The sequence below is a fragment of the Neofelis nebulosa genome, chromosome 17 (genome assembly GCF_028018385.1).
Source record: "Neofelis nebulosa isolate mNeoNeb1 chromosome 17, mNeoNeb1.pri, whole genome shotgun sequence".
Lineage (NCBI taxonomy): Eukaryota > Metazoa > Chordata > Mammalia > Carnivora > Felidae > Neofelis > Neofelis nebulosa.
This window is the reverse complement of record NC_080798.1, coordinates 34,859,169-34,879,612: the sequence shown is the minus strand read 5'-3', so window position 1 is coordinate 34,879,612 and position 20,444 is coordinate 34,859,169. Positions and strand designations below refer to the sequence as shown.

Below are 20,444 nucleotides of genomic sequence, written 5' to 3'. Positions count from 1 at the left end.
CAGGATCGCATCCAGCTCGCTGCTCCCACGGCAGGCACCACCCAGGACCACGGGGTCCTCCACCCCCATTCGCACACCTCAAGGGCGGTGTGCCCGCCACCTCCCGTATCAAAGGCAACATGAATTAGGTTCTTTGGAAACGCAAGATTTGATTCTAAGCTCTTTACCCAAAGTAACCCTCATCCTCCCCCAAACCTTAAGAGACAAGTACCATTACGCTCATTTGACAAATAAGGAAACTGAGACCTATAGCCAGCGAGTGGTGGAGACGGCAGCCCACTTCCCCTTGACCTTACCTGACTGCTAGAAAAGGCTTCTCTTTAAAACTCACAGAAGAGATGCTCCAAAATGTGTTTCCTTGGGGTTAGCTGAACACCCTTCCCCTGAGGGTCCAGGGGACCCCCATGCCCATCATGGAGCATGGCTCCTGCCAGCCCAGCCAGGGACACAGCCTCCCAACACCTCTCAGAGGCTTATCTTTAATCATTGGGGGTGGAGCCCAGAGAGTGACCGAGGGGAGGGTTGTGGGGCCCTTACTCTCAACCATTCCTCCCTGTTCCTGAGCCGCTCTCGAATCGAACTGACGAATCCCTCTTAGCGTAGCATCTGTGACTCTCCCAGGGTCCCTGGTGCCACTTAGCTCCACCCCCACCCCACCCATCAGCTATAGGTGTTGGGGAGAAAGGGGAGATGGGGAAGAGGGATGGAGGGAGAGAAGAAAGAGAGGGGGAAGGGAAGGAGGAGGAGAGGAGCAGGGGAGGGGGAGGTAAAGGAGGGGAGGGGGAAGAAGGAAAAGGGAAGGGGAGGGGGAGGAGAAGGAAGCAGGACCAGGAGTGAGAGGGATGGAGGGAAGACAGGAGGAGGGGAAGAATCGTACCTGGAACTCCGCCTTTGTGGTACCGAGTGGACTGCAAGTACATAAAGAGCGCGAACGCGAGAGCAAAGGGTTGGCCTCCCTTGCAGACTGCTGCCTGCTGGGGAGGTGGCTCAGTCTCCGTGAGGAGGATTTCCAAGCAGAGCCACCCCAGCCCCTGCCCCCTCCCTGGAGCTTCAAACAAAGCGGGCAGCCAGGGAAGACGGGCTGCAAGCCCCCACCGGCCCGGGAGAAGGGGCGCAGGTGACAGCAGCCCCTGGCAACCGTTTCCCTGGCAACTGTTGGCAGCTGCGGGAAGGCAACTACGTCACTCCCCGGCTCCGACCCAGCACAGCACAAGCCCCCTAACTTGTCTGGTACCCAAGTCTCCAGACTCGGATGCTGCCCTGGGTCCAGCAGGGAGAGCTGGCAGGAGGAGGTTATAGAGAGCACTGGAGGCCACCTGCCTAAGTTTGTCAGCACTGACTTTAAACCAAATCCTTTTAGGAGCCGGTGGGGGCTACTCTTGTCACCCAAGATGCTTACTGTCAGCTGCATTTGCCCCTGGGGGTTACCAGTCTGTGGCCTTGACCTCATCCCAAGCTGGACACCCCTCTAGCCTCCCCCACCAACCATTGGCTGTCAGAAGTACGGAATGTGTACCTACTTCCCTAGAAGAGTCTTAGGGGGGCACCTGCTCCAGGAAGCCTTCCTAAGTTGCCAGACCCCACCAGGAATCTTTCTTCTGAGTTATCCTTAGGGCTGGGGAGCTTCCCCCTGGCTTTCTTTCAGAGAGTTTTCTGAGGGCCAGGTGTGGGTCAGACTCTCCTTTCTGTGATCCAGAGTAAGTACCAGTGCGGGGAGGGAAGAGAACAGAGGCAAAGCTTCCGAAACCCCTTCTATGTGCCAGATACTACGCCAGGCATTTTGGAGATCGATTTCTACCACTCTCCGAGGTCAGCCCTGTTGAAGCTCTCTTACAGATGGGGAAGCAGAGGCTCAGGGAAGTGAGGTGGCCAGGTCAAAGCTGCCCAGCTGGCAAAGGAGGGTATGGGTGTCAAACCAAGATCTCCTCTGAGACATGGAGACATCAAGACCAAATGTCCATCTGATGCTTGACTAATCCTGCCCCCCACCCAGGGGACATCTGAACTTAATTTGATCACCTCCAGTGATAGGGAGCTCACCTCCTCCCAAGAGGGCACATCACTGTGACCTCTAAAAAGTCCTCCATAGCCAGTGAGTCAAAGAGGAAAGGACATCAAAGGCACGGGTGGCCTCCACGTGCCAGACAGGCCAGGGAAGGGAACCAGGGACAGACGTCTCGGCTGGAGTTTTGGCTCCAGAGCAGCGGCAGATCAGAGACAGGGTGGCGCTGTTCAGGGGGCTGAGGGGCTAGGGTCACAGCCAAGCAGCTATAAACACTTTCCCAGAACAAGTGGGGAACCCCCTTGGCAATTACACGCAAAGGGGACGGAGGGGCTTTGCGGTGGTTTCTGGCAGAGGCCATGGGAAAGGCAGCAGGGCTTGGGGCCAGGGGGATGGTGTGCCCATGCACCCTCACACCTCCTCCCCCACCCATGGACCAGAGCCAGGAGGCAGCTATTGTCTTGCCGCTGGCCCAGAGCTGTGTCCCATTCAGGCACTATTTTTGGCCCCGGGAGGAAGAGGAAAAGAAAGCAAAGAAAGGAGCTGCTGTTCTCAGTGGAACCTTCGCCCGGAAAGGATTCTAGAGCCTGCTGGGCCAGAGAAGGGAGTCACTGTTGGATCAGAAGATTCTGTGCTTAAAAAGAGTTGGCAGGGGGCTGCAGTTCAGGGGAGCCAGGGGAGGACGCAGATGGGGCCCCCCTGGCCTTTTACACACACTTGGTGCTCACTAACTGCAGCGACAAGCGGGGAAACAGAGGCGAAACATCCCAGGTCCCACCGAAAGTCTCCAAGCACTTGCGATGACAAAAATACCTACAATAGCTCATAGGTCATTGCCGCCCTGAGCCAAGTCTCTGCCAAAGACATTGACAATGGTCTTGACACTGACGACCAGAGTAGAGGTGTGTGGGACAAAAAATGAGGCTCCTTTTACAAATCAGACAGCTGAGGCTCAGGGAGCAGCATGGCTGCCAAAATAAGCTAGTGACCCCACACCACTCTCTCTCCACCTTAATGCCACCCACTCCCTGCTGAGTTCACCAACTCGCAACACACTAGCCTTCTTTCTATCCTCAGACACACCTCAGGGCCTTTGCATGTGCTTTCCCCGAAGCATAGCACATTCTTTCCTGGACCCATTCTCTGATTGGTTTCTTCTCTTCTCAGTCCTTACTTCAAATATCTCCTCCCCCAAGAAGCCATCCATGATTACCCAACCAAAATTATCCTCCCTGTCATCATCCTCTTCCGTATCGCCTTATCTTCTTAACTTTACAGCACTCAACACTGTCAGATGATCCTCCAATTAGCTTACTTGGTCTCCATTTCTCAACATTTACCCTGTCTTGTCTGTCTGGCTCACCACCTGTAGCTCCCGCCCTAGCAGGAGTCTGGCCCCCAGCAGACGCTCAATGACTACTCGTTAAATACACGAATGAATGACTAGAGCTGGGATTCTAACCAGGTCAGGCAGGCTCCAAGCCTCTTGCCAACAGGAGCCAATTCCTGATGCTACAGATTTGAGCCAAAAGTGTCACTTGCGGCAGGGGGTTCCAGCACTGAGCCATCCCGACTCCCCAGCGTCTGACTGGTCAGGGGCATACATACCTCTGCCAAGTGCTTGGCCAGAGAGGGACTCCCAAGACTGCACAGCTTGAGAATAGGGATGGGACCTGAAACTCCAGCCCAGCATTTCCTTCAATACACGGCTGCCTGGTAAAGGCTCTGAAAAGTCCTACAATGCAGAAGCTTGCAAGATCAAGCCTCTTCTAAATCATTGGGACCAAAACAGATTTTCAAAGTTGCTAGATTAGATGATGTCTGAGATGCCACCTAAATTTGTGATCACCGAACCTTGGGTTTTCTCTTGGCACAAAGGCAAAGTTATTAACATCAGGCCCCTTGACCACTCACTCCTCTGGCCCAGGGCTAAGAGGGGGCCCAGGGAGGAATTTGCCAGTGAAGGTGGGTCCCATTCCCACTTCTGCAAATGCTTAACTTCCATCTGGACTCCTGTGGGCTCCCCAAGGTGGAGCAGGGATGGGAAACAGCACATGTCTGTGGCCACGGAGGACCCTGGGGTCTAGGAACCTGGGGGTGGGCATATCCCAAGGGCCAGCACACACAGACTCACAAGGCTGCTGGGGCAGGGAAGGGAACCACGTGGGTGCACAAACCATATGAACTGCACCTGACTTCCATAATGCACATGCCCACTCTAGGAGGGGACACTATTATGCCCATTTTGCAGCTAAGGAAACTGAGGCTCGGAGAGAAGAAGTCGCTTGCCCGGGGTTACACAGCTGGCAAGACCGGACTCCAATCCAGCTCTATACACTCCCTTAGCTGCACTGTCCCCGTTGCTCCATGTGGCCCCCCAGGCCCCAGTCCTGGCATCTCCAGGACATGGAGAGGAAGCGTCAGCCACTCTAGGGAGGTGGATATGCAGGTCTACAAGGCTGTGCTACATCCAAAACTTCACAGCCTGGGAACAGGGGCCAGGCCCCCTCCTGACCACACCCATGGGGTCTGCAAACACGCCTACCCTCCCTGGACAGCAGTTACTGTGGCTTCCAGCTCTGTGAAAGAGGGAACCCAAGTTGGGGAGCCGAGGCAGGACTCCCAGGCGTGCTGACACCTGCTGCAGAGTCTCCGTGGGAAAGCACCGGCCGTCCTCCCAGCCGCAGCTAGTGATGGGTACCGCGCCCCGGCCCGGCGCCCCCTTTGCCAGGCCAGGCACCAGGGCCCAGGCGTCCTTGGCTCCCAGCCCAGGAGCTGGAGAGCAGACCCTGTCCATCTGGTCTGGGGTGTGTGCATAGGCGGCAGGGCCCAGGAGGCTGTGGCAGGCTCAGCCACAGACATACGGTAAATACAGCTTTGAGGAAAGCACGTGAGGACTCCTTCTGGCCCTGCCTGCTGCCCTCAGCTCTCTCGCGAGGCTCTGTCACATGCAAGTGTGTGGGAGGGGCTAGAACCGCAGAGTTGGGAACACCCGTACCCAGGCACAGGTCCATGGGATAGGGAGAGCAAGGGACAGCATCAGCTCCCTGATGATTGGGGGGGGGGGTTTCCCCCTTTCTGACCCCTCCATCACAGCCTCCTGTCTCAGTTGGTCCCTGAGCCCCGATGCCCTCACACCCGGTGCACCTTCACCTGACATGCTGGATAATTAGGCGGACAATGGGAGCGTCCCAAAGATGCCACTGGATGGGTGCTAATGGTGGAAGTCTGGGCACAGTGACAGGCAAGGCTGTGGAGGCACCACCCGCCCACAAACACCATCTGATGCCATTAGGATGACCAGTGGGCTGGCTGCTCAGGGACTTAATGCCTGGGGAGAATGTGGGAATTGGGTGCCTCTCCTGCCCACGGCCAGAAAAGCTCTGGGCTGGAAGGAGCCGTGAAGAAATTCACACTCTGCTCAAGCTCCCTCTACACTTCCTTGCCAAACTTAAACACTTGCAGGGATGGGGAGCTCACTACCGCAAATGGGTGCAGCCATCTGTGGTGCTGTGGGAAACAGCCCAGCGCTGTGCTCAGGCCCCCACTGCCACTGACTGGCCAGGGAACTTGACACCTGCTTCCTCATCTGTGAAGTGTGGATAAGGATTCAAATCTCCAAGGGCCAGCAGCACCCAGAACTGAACGAGGGTCTTTGTAGGCAGTGCGACCGTATGTCCTAGGTAGGAGTGGGGGCGGTTATGAGTCTCTCCGGGGTTTGGCGCATGCCCAGATGGTGACACAGCCGGTGGAGCACTGGGCAGAGGGCGCCAGGCCAAACGTGACTCAGTTGCTCCAGTCAGCCCCTGGGGCTCACCCCTCCCTCACATTTGTCACCATGAAGACAGGTGGGTCTGGGCAGTTGTCCCCCCTGCCACAGGGTCAGAGACCCAAGGTACTAACCACAGAGCCCTCCCTGAGAGCCATACTTGGCCAGGGACCCAGAGGGGGTCAGCCACCCAGTGCAGGCAAGGGGCCAAGAGGCCAAGGGAACTCAGACCAGTGGAGAAGTAACCACAGGGTGCTGCCCTAGGAAACCCGCCCAGCTTGAACTCAGGCCTCCCGTACAGGCCCAGCACAGTGGCCAAGCGGGTCAATCCCTGGGCCACAGAGAAGAGCAGGAGGGGGCCCCATTCTTGAAGAATGCATGCCAGCAGATCAAGACCCCCCTAGATGGGGGCGTCCAAGGCCCCACGGGCTCTCCGGTGCCTGGCGACTTTCCCAATGATGTCATGGGGGCACAGGGCTAATGCTCCAGGATGAACTCACTGTTGCTTCCTAAGGTCTTGGTGGTGGCCCGGAACAGTGGCAACGACAAGATCGCTTATGGCGTGCCAGGCACTACACTCAGCACCTAAAATTCGGTGGCTCACTTAACCTTCTCAAGGTGCCGTTACTGTCCTCATTTTTTTTTTTAACGTTTATTTATTTTTGAGACAGAGAGAGACAGAGCATGAACGGGGGAGGGTCAGAGAGAGAGGGAGACACAGAATCCGAAGCAGGCTCCAGGCTGTGGCTGTCAGCACAGAGCCCGACGCGGGGCTCGAACTCACAGACCGCGAGATCCCGACCTGAGCCGAAGCCGGACGCCCAACCGACCGAGCCACCCTGGCGCCCCGGCCATCCTCATTTTTAAGATGAGGCAAACAAGGCACAGAGAGACTAATACACCTGCCCAAGTTCACACAGTTGATGGAGCTGGGACAAAGCCAGACAGCCCCAGGGCCACCATGCTGCTTCTCTTGGGGGAACAGCTGAACTGGATGACGGAGGAGCAAAGGTCTGGGACAACTGGATGTGGGGGTCTACTGCCCGTGGGGCCCTACGTGTTTAGCCGTCTCAGCCAATCCCCACAGGGTCCCCTAGAGATACCAGGTACCTTCATCCCCATTTTACAGCCTGAGTAATGAGGCTTTGAGAGACAGAGCTTCCTGCTCAAGGTCACTTTTCAAGGATTGGAACCTAGTTCTAACTTGACCACCATGTGACCCTGAAGACAAAACCTTCAGCCCAGGTTTAGGGAAGGCCTCTCAAAGCTGCACAACGTGCTTAGGACACGCGTTGCCCCCATTGGCTGCCCCAAATTCCAGCAACCACCCTGCCAGGGGGTAGCACTCTCCTCTCCACGTATAGCGAGGACACTGAGGTCCAGGGAGGTGGCACCCTTGGGCCCCTGTAGCCCTCTGCTCTCCCCCCTGGGCCTTGAAAGCCAAGGCCAGGGCTTCTGGGAGGGGGAAGGCAGAGGCCTGAGGACAGGGCAGAGATCCGAGAGGTCTCTTTCGTCTCTCATTGTTGTCATTGTCGTGCTCATCTCCAGAGTTAGTTTAAGTGGCCCTGAGCCTGGGGAGCCAGCCTGGAGCCATTAGCTGCGAACCGCCAGCCTCTTTCAGGGAGCTGGAGCTGGGCTGGCTTCCAGACAGCGAGGCCCCTGCCCCCGGCCACCTCCCTGTAATGCAGAGCCCTGTCCTCCGATGCCCAGAGGCTCCGCCGGCTTCTCTGGGGCTAGGCTTTTATCTCTGCCTGCCTGCAACTGCCAAGCACGCGCAGACTGTCTGAGCCCGAGCCTGCAGCCGCTCAAGAGCCCGGTGCCCACGCCACTGACCTCCACACCACAGCACAAGTCAGGCAGGAGGGGGAAGGGGTAGGTTCTGCCAGAGCCCAGGCGGCCCCGGCTCTCCCCAGGGGGGAGGCAGGATGAAGCACCCAATCTTCCCCCTTCCCCCCCTACTGCTGCCGGTTGTTACAAGTTGTCTCCGGGCCTCAGTGCACCCATCTGCCCGCCGTGGAGATCATATGGCAAAGACAAACGTTTATAGGGGCCAGGCGCTATGCTAGACGCTTTACTGCATTAACTCCTTAACGTTCACAACTGCCCCCCAACATACACACTATGGCTATCCGCTTTTTCCAGGTAAGGAAACCGGGGCAGACACCCCAGTTCACACAACCAGAGGGGAACGAAGCCAGGATTCTCCCCAGGTAAACCGGCCTTGCTGTGTCTCTGTGGGTCCTGACACCCTAGCGGACCGTGGGCTCGGCAGTGGCAGGGATGGGGTTTGAGACAGGGGCATGTGCCCTCTGGCACCCAGCGCGGAGCCCGGTCTGATCGAGGAGCCCCCTCCTGACTGAGGGGCCAGGAGAGCACAGTGGACGAGGTCTCACACTCTGCAGCCCCAAAGACCAGCACTTACTCATGGGTAAGCCTCCTGTGCCTCAGGGTCCTCGCCTCTCAAGCAGGCACACCAGGGGCACGTGCCTCACAGGAACGAAGGGTGTGCAAAGCGCTGAGCCCAGGGCCCAGCGGGGTCTGAGGCCGGGAAGGGCCAGGATGTTCCGGCCCCGGCCAAACCACTGGGGTCCAGGGAGAGTTGGGAGGTTAAGGGACCCGGGCAGGTGCCTCAGCCCACCTGTGCCCGGGCAGGCTGGCACCCGGCAGGGGTCACATACTGGTGTCCCAAACTCCTGCCACACCCTCAGCCCTGCTCCCCAGCAGCCCGGGCCTGACCCCAGAATCTGCAGGGCTCCGCAAGGGCCTCGAGGAACTCCTGGTGAGGCATGCCGACCGGCGGAGGGTAAGCCTGGAGAGGCGGAGGCCCAGCCAGCCCCTCCCCGCTGTTCGAGGGACCCCTCTGTGCCAGCCCTGCCCCACTTCCCTCTCGCCATCTGCCTGGTCCCTGGGCGCCTGCGTCCCTGATGATGTGCTCACGTGATGCCCCATCTGCCGTGAATCAGAAGGCAGGGTCCACAGGGCCTCCCCGAGGACGGGACTGCGGGTGCCAGGCCCGCTCGGGCTCTGGTTCAGGGGGAGGGGCGGCACTGGGCCTCGGGGCTGTGTTGCCACATTTTCCCATCTCCCCACCTGCACCCCGGACACCCCCACTGCCTCCTCCACGCCCTGCCTCAGAGCCCTGCCCCGACTCTTCCCCCCTGCCATGTAGAAGCCCACCTGTGCCTGCATCCCCCAAACGGGCACTGCCCCCAGCACCCACCACCCAGCACTGACCACCCACACCCACACCCACACGCGGCTCTTGCTGAGGATGAAGCTCAGCTGGAGCACAGTCCACGTGGCCCCTTCATGGCTGTGCCTGCCCCCCTCACCCCTCCCGTCTCTGTCCTGCCCGGCCCTGCTAGGAAGGCCATCCCCGCAGCACAGAGACCCCACCACCGCTCTGCTGCCTCTTTATCCGCTGTCCCTTCAGCCGAGCGGCCACCTCCCCCTCCGTTCCCACAGCCACGAAGCTGCCTTTCAAGCAAGACCCCTGAGCCCTACAGCCTGGGCTTCGGGCAGCCAGGCCACGGCGCATCATAGCCCTGCCCTCCCCATCCTGTCGGGGTCACAGCCAGAGCACCCAGCCCCCACCCAGCACCCATCTGACCTGGCTGTTGGCTGCTGTGCTGCCCACGTCATCCTGCCATCCCTCCTCTGCAGAGCAGATCGAGACCTGCCAGCCTGGCCCTGCAGGCCCCATAAAGTGACCCGTGCCAGGTCTCCAGTGCCATCATCTGCCCCATGTCCAGGCTCGCATCATTCCGAGCCCTTCTCTATGCAATTGCCTCTGCCCGAAATGCCCCGCGCCCCGCCCTCCCAGAGGCACACCAGCCCTCTCCACCACTCTCCAAGCCCAGCCGGGTCCTCCCAGCCCAGAAAGTTCTCTCCCCCTCTTGGCAACATTTTGACACTCCTCAGCCTCAGGTCCTAGCTATCTTGTTTGTCTGTGTCCCTGACAAGATGGGGTGTCACGGCCAGGCTGACCAGCCCCTGCCCAGCGGCCCAGGGCCCTGAAGCCAGCAGCAAGAGTGTGCACAGGCCGCCCGGCACAGCGTCTCCCTCACAGGCTGGGCCTGGGGTGGTGTCTTTCACAAGCCGACACTCTCGGAGCCAAGCCCCAGGACCACTGGAGGCAGGGCAGCTATCATCATGCCTACACACCCATTTAGCAGCTGAGACAACTGAGGCCCAAAGAGAGAGGCAAGGCAAGGTGCTATGACTGAGGTGGACCCGTATCTCAGGTCCCCGGGGTCCCCACAGCAAAGGGGGATTAGGTCCGGCCTCAAAACGAGTCCAACGTCTAGATGTCGGCAGAGAAGGTCCCCTAGGACCCTGGCCTGGGCTGGGGAACCAACTCAGCAGCTAGTGGCTCTCACTGCCAGGAGATGCTTCTTCCCACTCAGCCTCCAACCCCAAGAAAGCACCTCCGCCCTCAGGGTACCCACAGTGAGGGGGCAGGGGCCCTGGCGTTGGGTCTGGGCCACCCATGGGTTCTAAGACACCTTGTTTATCTCATTCATTGCCCCCACCCCCAGGATATCATACACACAGCAGGCACTCAATAAATGTTCAGGTGAATAACTTCTTTGACCCTCTGGAGCTGCAAAGGCTGTTCTTACCCACCCGCCTAGGCCAGGCCGGGACTGCTCCAGGCAGGATGGGCATTGGGGAGTACGGTGAGAGGTGCCCATCTCAGTATATGCCCCCCAACCCTCCTCAGTAAAATGAGCACCAGTTCCTCCTGTGGGGCCACCAGAGACCTCAGCTCGGCACCGCAGGAAGGAGGCTGGTTGGGGAAGAGGGAAGAACAGGATCCAGCAGATCCCCCAGGGCGGGCGCTGCGGTAGCACCCGGAGAGAAAGCCCTATCAGTTCCACACAGATGGGGGCACCGGGGTCTGGAGGTTAGTGGGCAGGGGGCTCCAGCCTCAGCTTCCACTTCCCCATGTATCTGCCCCTAGTTCTCAGGACCCTCTCTCAACCCCACGTTCAGACCCCATGGCCGGGACTACCTCCTCCCGAAAGTGGCCTGTGTGGTGAAGAGCCAGACTGCCCCTGGCTCACTTGGGGACCCGGGACCCAGCCCTGGACATCTGTGAGCAAAACTGTCCGCAAGAGCCCTGTCCTCCCTCGGACTGGACCCGGTTCTTTATCCCCGGACTTGGTACCTGACGTTGGGTAAGCCACCTGAGAGCCTTAGTTCTCCCATCTGTGCAGTGGGAGCAGGAATGGGGAGTTGTCTCACAGCCCAGAGAGCAGACCCCAGCTTGCTGGGTCCTGTGACGATACCACTCTGAGCCTCAGTTTCTCTAGTTAACAAAGAACTGGCGGCTCTGAGAGATTCCATCCTGTGGGGCCCCGTTCCCTTCTCAGACACCTCCCTGCCCGTCTACCCCCAACACTGGAGACCCCGCACAGCAGCGTTCATCCGGGCTGCTGCCCCCAAGAGGCCTCCCCCTACCCTCTGCCGCACACCTCCCTCCTCCCTCCTGCTGTCACACCCTTGATCTGGTACCTGGTGCCGGAGGAAGGTCCTGTGTGGGACCAGGCAGCTGGAACGCCTTTCAAGTCCCACTTCAGAGGCTTAGCCCCCCAGCCAGAGTCAGGCTGCCCCCAGTGGGCAGGCTGGTGAGTGTGGGAGGCTCCCAGCTCCTCTCTTGCAGCAGAGCAAGGCGGGCAGGCAGCTGCGGAGGCAGGCGAGGCGGCGAGGCTGTGAGGGTTTGTGGGGGGACGGCCCCCTCCTGCCCCAGTCGGGCTCCTCCCTCTTCCCTAGCTTGGCTGGGATGACGGGACCATACGTGAGTCACGGATTTCTCAGAGGGGGCAGGGCTGAGAGAGCTCAGGCGGTGACCCTGGGGGATGCCCATGACTCAGCGCTGGGCAAGGGGGCACCTCAGCCTCACCACCCACCGATCCTGGCAGACAGGTGCCAGGCTTCGGGGACAGACAGCCCCGCCTGGGGATAACTCTGCCTCCCTGCCCTCCATCTGTCGCTTCCCCAGGGCTCTTCTCCCCAAAGTTCCCGCAGAGAGGCTAGGTTGCCATGGTGACAGGCCACTCAGATGCTGCCCACCGCACTCCCTCCCCCCCACCCCGGCCCCGCCTCAGGCCCAGGCGACAACTGCCCCTTCCTGAAGGAGAGTCCAGGCTCCTTAGCAGCAGACAGCAGCCGGCGCTGACCGGCAGAGCGGAAGGCACTGGGGGAGGGGGGGTGTCAAGTGGCTTGGCATGTGGCCACCCAGGCCACGCACAACTGACCACCTGACCTTGAGACTTCCTTGAGCCTCAGTCCTCACAGCAAAGGGACTCATCTCGATGCTTCCCGGGTTCCAACATTCTAAGACTTCCGTTCTAGATTCTGAGACCCCAAGGGCTTCCGGAAAGGTCCCTGTTAGTACATCTGCTGGGCCAAAGGGGAAACTGAAGCCCGGGTGAAGAATTACTCTTGTTGGCTCCAAAAGCTCAAGGGGAGAAACTGGGATTGGGGCTGATGCCTACATTCCCTTCTGGCCACTGGCCTCTGTCAGCAGCTCCCTCCCACGGCTAAGGTTAATAGCCACTCGAGGAGTCAGGAAGCTTCGGATGGCTCATGGCCCGCCCTGCGCCCTGTGGAGCAGGGACTCCCTGTCATCTCTCATCCCCACACGACTCCCAAGTCAAGGGTGCTGTAAGAATTTCACAACATAATGAGGGTAAGTGGTGACAGCAATAATAAGAACAGTAATAATAATGATTACATTTACTGAGCACTTACTACATTCCAGAATCTTGCCTCACACCACACCATCACCATAGCACCACAGGACAGTGGCGAGGAGGAAAACACATTGCTCAGGCCAGTGCCCGGCACTTGATGAGCCCTCAGTAAATATTTGCCGTGAATGTGGCGACGACAAAGGGAGAGCATAAGGCCGAGAAATGCAGCTCAGAGAAGGGAATTAACTTGCCCAAGGCCACAGAGCTGGGAAGTGGCAGAGTGGGGATGCAGGCCCGGGAGGTCTGGCTGCACATGGCTCTCCCGACCACTCGTGAATCCAGCCTCCCCAGGCCTCTGGCGTGGGGCCTGGGCACAGCAGGTGCTCAGGGCACCGTAGGCCCCTTCTCTCGTGCAGGGATCTGCATTCTAAAAGAGGGACCTGAAAAAGTCACGTGATATAGCACGAGTGGAAGTTTTTTAGGCAGTCCAGGAGGCCGGGGATCTGCTGCGGGGGAAATGCGCCCCTCACTTGCCTGCATAGATCCTGCTGTAGGGAGGAGAAAGGCAATAAAGCTCATGGTGGGGTGCAGGGAGGCCCTGATGTCAGAGCTTCCAGTGAGCAGCGCTTTGCTCTCCAAGTGATCAGCCCCCTGGCGGCCTGTGGCGGATGCCCAGGGCAGGCGGGCACTGTAGGCACTTGCTCATTGCTGGGCCTGGGGGGGCAGTTCACACCTGGCGGGGACGAGGTGGGGGGAGGGGGGAGGGGGGCAGGAAACAACAGAGAAGAAAAGTGAGTTATCCAGGAAAGGATGTGGGGTCCCTGACATGCAGTGTTCCTGAGCAAGTTACCACCTCTAAGCCTCAGGGTCTCCAAGGTCTGTCCTTCAGGGCCAGGCCACTGGTAGCTGGGGCAGCCTCAGCTGTTCCCCGGGGGCCACGCCGGCAGGGAAGCAGGCCCTCCCGAGACACACACACACACACACCACAGAGGGTGCTGACCAGCAGGACGTGGGTGGAGTGTTGGGGGCGCCACTCTCTCCGCCTGAGGCAGGGGCACCCTAAGCTGGACATCTGAGCGAGGGACTCAGAAGCCAGGAGCCAGCTGCTACTCTGGCCACACAGGAAAGGCCTATGCGGTGGGCCGGCCAGGGTAGCAGAGAGCTTGCCAAAGCTCTGTCTGCCCTGTCACCACCGGGCTTCTCAGAGACCTACTACGTGCTGGGCACTGTGCCAGGCTCCAGAGCAGGGACGGGCAGCAGGCCCACCCAGCCCCGAGTCTGGCTCACATCAGGGTGATGTTGGGAGTTCGTTACTGGTATCGCAGAGCTCCCAGCCTCAAAAATGAGCAACCAAGTAAATTATTGTTAGTTACAATAGTACCTATTATTAGTACTAATAACAGGACTGCTAATAGGTACTGTGTCCATAGGGCTCACTGTGTAAGATGCTCTGTTCTATGTGGATCATTCTCATTTCATCCCCCCCAATACCTGGGTGCCACTGGTATTTTAGAGACGCAGAGTAATTCCGCGAGGAAAAGCCTGGTTTGGACTCTAAGGCTTTACACTGGCAGTGCGGACAGAGGGCAGGTCTGGTGGGGCGCGGAGAACATGGAGGCAGAGGGAGGTGTTGGGGGGACACTTTGATCCAAGAGACCAGAAGCAGGGCTAGGACCCTTACCCCACACACAGGAAGACAGAGGGAGAGAAGAGATGTTAGGAACTGCCTTGAAGATTGGGCGGGTGCCGGATGGGGTACAGAGCTGGCAGGCAGGGAAGAGGGTGCCCTTGGATACAGCAGAATGGGGGTGCCCCCGTGACAGTTGGGGGAGCCTTCCAACAGGCCCCTGGAAACACATCGCTGGGGCTCAGGGGCTCGGGGCTGGGATCCCCTAAGCTCAGAGAAGCTCACGTGCATTACTGACTGGTGACAGAGGCCAGAGGAGGGGGAGGGAGTGCCAGAAGGTGAAGGTGCAAAAGGGTCTTCATTTTGAGGGATGGAGGAGAGGCTGGAAGCCCGGGCTCTGGGCTCAGGCTAACTAGCTTCTCCTCCCGGCTCCGCCAGCTGGGTGACTCAGGCACCGTCTCTCCAGCCATCCACCTTCTCCCCTTTAGAGTGGAGACAATGCTGATAATAATTAACAAGGCCACATGCATAAAGCAACACAGCCCAGGCACGAATGAGCACCCCCGATGTGTTCGCAAGGGCTTGACTGTCCAGAGCAGGCTGGACATGAAACAGACACAGGGCTGCGACCAGGCGTGGCCCCCAGGACAGGGATAAGCCGACCGAGCTCCACAGAGCCCACTGTGACAGAGCCGGGAGGAGAGGCTCTACCCTTCTCCATCTCTCAGCCCCCAGCCAGGGCCATGTGAGTGAGCCTTAAAGTCGGTGAAGAGCTGTGCCCACCTGTGGGAAGGGTCACGGGCAACCGTCACCTGCATGGCAGTGGGTTTTTATTGGACAAGAGCACTTGCAGCCCAGGCTTCTCCCTTTGTGAGCTGAGTGGCCTCATCAAGCATTGAGCACCACACCTGGCCATAGTAGGGTGCTCGACAAATAATGGCCAATGTCGTTGCGGTTATCATAAGGTCAACACAAATGCCAAAGGCCTGGCCCTCCACGGTTTGTGAAGTCCGCTCACGTCCAGCATCTCCTCTACAAAACAGTGGTGATTGTTCCCATTTAACAGAGATGGAAACTGAGGCTCAAAGAGAGAACCTTCCCGAAGCCTCACAGAACATCAGCAGCAGAGCCAAGACTTGAACCTGGGGTCCTGGGGTCCAGACCATGTGCTTTGTGGCCAGTACTCCCAGACACCTCCCGGTTCATTCCCGTGGGAAAGCCTCCTGGCCACGGGCGTGGGGGCAGCTGTAGCCCCATGATAACACCATCTCCCGTCACACCCGCCCCAGGGCCCGGCAGGGATGGCATTGCCCATGTGACTCAGCCGCCCTCACAAAGGGAGCTGTGTGCCGTGTGCCTCAGGCCTGCCTCCCCCACCCGTGCTCATCCCCTGGCTAGAGGAGGAACAGGGAGTCCGACATATCCAAGACTTGGGGAGAGCAAGGGGCACTGGAGGCCATTAAAATGTGACAAATCTAACAGAGATTCAAGCCCAGGCTTGGAATGTAAGAGGTCGGTGCCAGCTTCCAGAGGGAAGGCAAGGCCGGGCACACAGGAGGGTAGAGACCGCCCAGGTTCCACGCCTGTTTTTCTGAGACCTTATTTGGAGCTCCAAGAACAGACTCAACCCAGCTGGCTCCCTTGGGGGTGGAGCTGAGACACCTGCCCACATTCACCTGCATCAGATTTCAAAAGCTCTAGAGCTTGTGGTCAGGGAAAAGACACTCCCCGATTGCCAGCAGGGCTCCTGAGTCTACACCTGTCCCCAGCACTGCTCTTTTTCCACCCCTTCCCCCAGAAGGCTTGAGACGCAGAACCCATGCACCCCTACTGAGCACGGTGTGCCAGGCAAGTGACTTGCGTTTTCCTCCCACAACTCTAACAAGGAGGCCTTGCCCCATGTGCTAAGGAGGAGACTGAGGCTCGGAGGGGAAAGGGAGCCAGCCCAAGGTCACACAGGATTTGAGCCAGGATCTAACTTCAAGGCCTGAAACTCCTCCAGTCCCTCCTTCCTGGTTCCAGTAGCATCTTGACCTCATGCGATCAAGAAGTGACCTTGGGCCCAGCACAGACAGGCAGGCAGACAGACAGCCCCCCACCCCCACGGTCACCCTGTTCCTGTCCTGCCGGGAGGGGACCGCTACAGAAGGCAAATGCTTACAGAGTGCAGGCTGGCTGGGCATCCAGGGACCACCCCTGCTGACCTCGCCAGGAGGCAGGCACACCTAGGTGCCCAGCGGCCTGAGACAGAAGGTAGACAGAGCTGCCACCCCCTCTTTCCAGGCATGACGGAATGTCTGACCTCAGCACAGCCTCCAGTCGCACTTGGCAAGAGGGTTGGATCCAGCCAGAACAGGCCTGGAAGGTCATTCTAGCCACACTCCCACCTCTCAGCCTTCAGAAGCCCCCGAGCCCAGGGCAAGGATGGGCCCACCAAAGATGGACCCCAAGCTCTCTCCCCACCCCATTTCCATGCCCGGCCAGCCCAGACCACTCTTGCCATGGGAAACAGGTGCAGGGACAGGCATGTAGAGGCCTGGGTTCCTCAAGGGAGGCCCTAGCCATCTGTAAACATCAGCCCCCCACCCCTTTGTAGCTCCGGAGATTGGAGCTAGGTGGGCTGGGTGGCGCCTTCCCACTTGGCCTCCGGAGCCAGCAGTACAGCCCCTCCTCAGAGTGACAGCTGGGAGGGACCGCTCTTCCCCTTGGAACCCCGGGTGCCCTGCTCAGGCCTGGGGGAGACCCAGCGACTGGGAGGCTCCAAACTGCCCCTCGCTCCACCTAGATGCCTCCCAGCACGGTTCCAAAGTCCTTCAAATAGCACAGCACAAAACCCAACACCAAATTTTTCCCCTCTGAGCTTTCTGTGCCTCAGTGTCCCCAGGTGTAAAATGGGGACACCAGGCCTTCTCACAGCAATAACAGGTGTTGTCACTACCCCAGGCTCTCTTTTAAAGGCAACTTCCTTCAATGGGGTGAGGGGTAGTACCCGGAAGAGACTTCTAACTCCTCCTCCTCCCTGTTCAGACGGGAGGGCTGGGACAGGCCACCAGCTGATGTCTCCACCGCTGTGCCCCTTCTGTCAGCAACCCCCTGGGCCCTGGCCTGTGAGGTTTGGGCGGCAGCTGCTTGGACACCCAAGACTTAAGCCAGAGGCCTCTGGTCTAGCAGTGAGGCGTTGTAGCTCCCGGGCCAAGGGAGGCAAATGCGGCCCGGAGAGGTCTGGCGAGTACCCATCAGGTGGCACAGCAGTGTACAGAGAGGCAACATTTGCTTCGTCTTGACGATGACTACGTGCCATCTCACGTGACTGCCATAGGGTCCCCAGGGCCCGGGATCTCACCTTTGCACGGGGCTGTGCAACGGTGCTGGCTGCAGGAGGCCCACCTGGAGAGTCCACAGGAGGGGGCCGCAGTTTCCTCACCCGGGAATCCGGCTTGCACGGCTTCTCTTTCAGTAAAACAAGGAGCCGGGGTTGGACATGTTTTGTGGACAGCCCACAGAGCGCCCCGCAGCGCCTCCCGGGAGCACTGCCTTCTGCACATGCCTCCTTCCCAGCAGCCAGGCAGCTGCCGGGGTCCCCCCTAAGTGCGGGGGCGCAGCTGGCTCGGGAGGCATAATGGAGCACAAATGACAGCCACTCACTAGTGAGGGCTGGCTAATTAACAGAGGGATCGTGGGGGGCCCGTTTTGCCGCCCACACACCGCAAGGGAGCCCAGTGGGTAGGAGCAGAGCTGGCCAGGAGCCAGGCTCCTCCCATCTGCAGCAACCCGCTTCTTGTCTGGCTGATGTGTGGGACTGGGAGACCGGGAAGGCTGCGGGGTGGGGGCACGGGGTGGGTGGGGGGGGGACCTGCTCCACTCTGTTTTCAGACCGTGGCCCTTGCCCAGCCCCCTTGCCCAGCCCCCCTCTGGGTGCAGAAACCACCCAGAGAAGGAAAGCCTGGCCTAGGAGGCACAGCGGGGCCGGGCCCTTGCCTCCACGGCGGCTCTCCTGTCCCCGTGTATCCTCAGCCACCATATAGGGGTCTCATCGCAGAGGCGTGAGGGGTCCGGAGAGAGGCAAAGAATCCTGGGCATGGGCCCGGTCCCCTCCACTCATCTGACCAGGGCGAGGCTGCCTTTCTCTTCCTTGTCAAAAGTCACATAACCTGGGCCAGCCTGCTCCCAAACCGGTTTCCCCTGGGATCCCAGGAGGAAACAGGCTGTGGGTGGCTGGAAGCAGGCAGAGGCCCTGGGTGCAGCCTCCTGCCTCCTCACATAAGCATTAGGGCTCCAGCCTCACCTTGGACCTCAACCTTATGCAGTCGCCCCGCCAGCTTCCCTGTGCCAAAATGACCACCACGCCTGCCCGGCAAAGGACCTCAGGACAGCCAGGGCCTCTGAATCAACCCAGGACCCTGCGCAGACCAAGGGCCAGGCCTCCCACATGTCCTCAGGGCATTGAACTAGACCTGAGAGCCTGCCGAGGTCAAGCAGGCCAGGCTGGGAGTCAAACTCTGCTGAATTTTCCTGTCCCGTCCTCTACCATAAACAGCCAACAGCAGTTTCTTACCTCTGAGTCTGGGCACGCCAGGCGCCAATGGCCGGACTCTGCCTCCTCCCCTTCCACCTTCTCCTAGGGCTCACGGGCACCCAGCGGGAGCCTGTCTGGGCAAGCTGTCCCAGGTAAGGCCCCGCCCTGCCTGTCTTGCCATTTCCGGTTGGCTGCCACCTCTCTCTGTCATTCCTGGATTTCCCGGCAGGCGCTGACCTGGCCCCACTGGGTGCTGAGCACCCTCGCCCCTGGCCTCACCCTTCCGTGGGTTTTCGGCACTTCTACTGAACGCGTGGGCTGCTGGCCCACCCATGGCCCCCGGACGAGCCTGGGGGAGTCACCTCTGGGGGATACTGCCCCATCATATGTAATTACCACCTCTGTGAGTTCCCTCCTGCCTCCTTCCTGAGCTCAGGCCCCACCTGAAGCCTGGGCCCAGGCTCACCTGCCTATAATAAAAACAAGTCAGCAGACCGCAGCTGGCTGCAGGCTGGAGGTGAGGGGGTGCGGTGGGAGGATGGGGAATGGGGTACACAGTCTCTACTCTCAGAACATCCAGCCTCCTGCAGGACACAAAGCAGGAACTGAGTCAGACAAAAGGTGGGGACAGGGATGGGAGCTTCTTCCTAAGGAGTGGGGGGCAGCTGCTCCAGGTACCCACGGGGGTACAGAGGCAAGTGGTCCAGGCAGGCTCTGCCCCACCTAAGAGGCTCCCATGGGGGCCCTGGGAACACCCCTCCCAGCCTCCTCCTGGACCACTGGCCCCTAGGCCTGCCTGGCCAGCCCCAGCCCCAGCCCCACCCTTTGGCCTCACCTCAGACCTCCAGTTCTCCGAGCACGGAGGTCTTTTCAAGGTTCTTACAGCCAGGAACCCCTTTCCCCAGGTGACTTCTGATTCCAGCCCCCACCTCCGGTATCCTTAGTATTGAGACCTGAGCCACCACCTCTTCCAGGAAGCCACCAAGGCATCAACTCATTCAACAAAGCCTGTATGCTGTGCCACTGTGGACTGCCCTGTGCCCTGGGAAACTTCCCTTGCCTCTCCCCTCCTCTCTATCTGTGTGCCCTGCCAGGTCACCAAACCCGAGCCCCGGCACAGGCCCAGGTGCAGAGAAATTCTGAGTGACTGGTGGATGACAGAGGAAGTGTCAACGGAATGGCTGATGAGCAGGTGGGAAAGCGGACAGGTGGATGGACTCAGCCATGCATTTAGCGAGTGCTTATTGAGGACCTGTTGCATGCTGGGCACGGTTCTGGGCTCTGGGGATACATCAGTGAACAAAATGCAAAAATCTCTGCCCTCTTAGAGCTGGAGGGGGAGATAAAGAATTAATTAATAAGCAAATAAATGTGAAATACATCCAGTGGTAAGAACTATGGGGCAAAGTAAAGCAAGTGGAGGGGAAAGAGATGGAAGAGAAGGCTTGGTTTCACTTCTCTCTGCGCACGGGCTGAACATGGCAAGGGAGGCCGACTGCACAATGTCTGGAGTGAGAGCATTCCAGGTGGCAGGGACAGCACATGCAAAGGTCCGGTGGTGGGTGGGCACTTGCTGTACCTAAGGAACAAGGAGGAGGTGGGCAGAGCTGAATGAAAGAAGCAAGGTAGACATGAGAGGAGGGAGGTGAAAGAAAGCCGGATAGACAGATGGACAGAAAGGGAATGGGGTGGAGCCAGGTCTGGACAAGTGTTAGAGAACTCCAATCCCAAGGGTTAGGCCCTATCTATTGGCCACAGCTCAGACCCACTGGAGTTCCTCAGATCACCCCCTCACCTCTCTTCCCTGGGCAAATTTCCAGCTGCTATACCGC

General features: G+C 59.2%; 1 protein-coding gene across 8 annotated transcripts in view; it reads right to left on the bottom strand.

Moving 5' to 3' along the window:
• ADGRG1 (adhesion G protein-coupled receptor G1) overlaps positions 1 to 18,764 on the bottom strand; it is a 39,194-nt gene extending 20,430 nt beyond the window's left edge. The window contains exon 1 of one of the 8 annotated variants that reach the window (XM_058706080.1): positions 18,652 to 18,764. The gene's annotated coding sequence lies outside the window, so the exon portion shown is untranslated. Of the gene's footprint in view, positions 1 to 296; positions 411 to 877; positions 971 to 11,288; positions 11,777 to 17,439; positions 17,465 to 18,651 lie in introns of those variants that run through there. The other 7 variants (XM_058706086.1, XM_058706087.1, XM_058706079.1 and 4 more) reach the window with 7 other exon arrangements.
• Positions 18,765 to 20,444: the final 1,680 nt, after the last annotated feature.